Source organism: Lithobates pipiens, unplaced genomic scaffold, assembly GCF_037356315.1.
Source record: "Lithobates pipiens isolate NorthernLeopardFrog02 unplaced genomic scaffold, aLitPip1_a1.2 Scaffold_3, whole genome shotgun sequence".
Lineage (NCBI taxonomy): Eukaryota > Metazoa > Chordata > Amphibia > Anura > Ranidae > Lithobates > Lithobates pipiens.
Window position 1 is genome coordinate 240,419,882 of NW_027507790.1, and position 2,690 is coordinate 240,422,571.

The following is a 2,690-nucleotide window of genomic DNA, read 5'->3' on the forward strand; positions in this document are numbered from 1 at the left end:
CCCTTCATAGTGACTACGGTGGGTGGCCATAAACATTTGAAATCAGTCTGGGATAGGATTTGGAGACAATCTAATACAGTGTATATGGGGCACCAGCAGACAATGGTAGCCAAGACTCAATGATGGGGTATATGTAGGGTTGCCACCTGTCCAGTATTCACCCGGACAGTTTGGGTTTGGAATCATGTGTCCAGGTTTCAGACTGCCTGAAACTCGGGCACATTATTTAGACTGGTCTATGGCTTCCTAGCAGGGTTACTGGCTGCAGTTGTCTAAGCTGAGAGTGTCTGTTACACTCTTTAATAGACATGTGCACACGGAAATATTTTGTTTTGGAATTTTGTTTTCATCCGAAAAAATACATTTATTAAGTTGCTCCCAAAATGTGTTTTATTTACCGTATTTAGAGGCGTATATCACGAGCCGGCATATAACATGCACCCCAAGTTTAGGAGAGAATTTTAAGGAAGAAAAACTTTTAGGAGGGAAGTTTAAGGAAAAAAACTTACATTTAAATGCCCATCAATGCAGCCTTATCAGTGTCCATCATTGCAGCCTTGCCCATCCATCTGCAGCCTTGCCTAGTGTCCATCTTCAGCCTTGCTCAGTGCCTTTGCAGCCTTGCCCAGTCTCTTTGCAGCATTGCCAGTCTCTTTGCAGCATTGCCCTGATTTAAATTTGGCGCTGATCTCCGCTGACTGTGAGCGGAGAGGAGCGAGCGGAGCCGAGATACAGAAAGCTGAGTGTACTTCAGCTAGACTCAGCTCTGCTCACAGTCACGCCCACCTCCACTGATTGCGAGAGGAGAGGAGCAAGCGCCACTGACATACAGAAAGACGAGTGTACTTCGGCTAGACTCGGCTCTGCTCACAGTCAGGGGCGGGACTGCGAGAGGAGCCGAGTCTAGCCGAAGTACACTCGGCTTTCTGTATGTCAGCGGCGCTCACTCCTTTCGCAATCGGTGTAGGTGGGCGTGACTGCAAGAGGAGCTGAGTAAAGCCGAGTGTACTTCGGCTTTGTGTATCTCGGCTCCGCTTGCTCCTTTCCTCACAATCAGCGGGGGATCGGCAGGGATCGGCGTATAACACGCACCCGCGATTTTTCCCTGATTTTAAGGGGAAAAAAGGTGCGTGTTATACACTGATAAATACGGTATATTGTTTTGTTTAAAAATGCATTCGTCTGAAAATCCGAAATAATTAAGGTCGAAGCTGTCACTGAAGGCTCATGGTGTCTGTTGAATGTTCTAAGAAGATTCGAAGGAGCAGCTAAACTGTACGATGCCGAAAGCGTATATTTCTGGTCAAATGTTCCGCCTACAAGCTATAGTAGAATTCTAATGTTGGATGACACTAGTAATAATTATATTTATTAATTATTATTACTAGTCAACCAACATTAGAATTCTACAATAGCCTATGGGTGGAGCAATTGACCATAAATCTCCATAAATCTCCACTCGCGGTGACTGCTTTGTCGAATCTTCACGTCAAATCTTTTCTATGTTGAATAATCTTGGAGTAATAGAGTTAGCAAATCAAGGTGAATAGAAATTTCTGGACAGCCGCACTCCGAGTGAAATTTCTCATGCCTTTATTGAAACATCGAGATCACACTGTACAAGCCACAGCAAAGCATTACAGGAACAAGCTGACGTGTTTCACACTAAACAAAGTGCTTACTCATAGCTAGTGTTTGGGTTTGAGAAAAGGTGGGAACCCTACGTATATGGGAGAACTTTGCTGAGCACTATTATTATCCCCTTGATAAGCCAGCATCAGAGGTGTATTCCAACCCTGCCCTCCTCCTTGGGCCTACATGTGGTGGGCCCGATGTACTAAAGCTTGTGTGTGTGTATGACTATACATAGATAATGTACAGCAGATCATTATCTATCCAGCTAGCTATCCAACTAGCACTTTCAAATGTGCTTATCATATAGGAATACAATTACATATATGTGCACAGCTATCATTAAAGTTAATTGTAAATTTGGAAAAAGCCTAATGAATCGTATGTTGTTGGAGGAGGGGTGTTACACGTTTGTCTATCTTGGTGGCTGGTATTAAAGTCTCCAAATGCTGGTGCTTTGAATAGAGATTTATATGGGAAATATCCCCAGATATGCTACTTCTTCCTATGACAGCATAGCACACGGGTTTTCTTTTACTCTGCATAGGCTGACCGATGCTCATTGCCTATTGAGCTGTTTATGATATATATATTTTTTTCTCATTTCAATTTATTTTTAGGAAAAATGTTAGCCCGTGCATTCTGTGATGCATCTTGTAGAAACAGAATGGATAAGTCGTCAGCACACCAACAAGCTGTTCCTAAGTGCAAAGCTCTTTATTCTTGTATAATCACATAAAAAAAGTAACATTTCGTGATGTGATGAGGCCCTTCATCAGGCTTGTGATGGTGTTGGTGTGCTGACAACATACTCTATCCATGTTGTACACCATGAGCACTTGAGAGTCATTGCAGTACCCTTTTAACCACATGGTCAATTCCAGTGTGGTATGCAATAGGAATATACTGTACTTCGTTCCCTGTAGAAACAGAGGCACAAAGGCAATAAAATGTCAATGTGTAATGCACAAAGCAAACTAGGATTATGTACTGTATGCACTTATTATCAGTCTACATGTTGCTACTAACACAAATAATTTAAAAAAATACTACATATA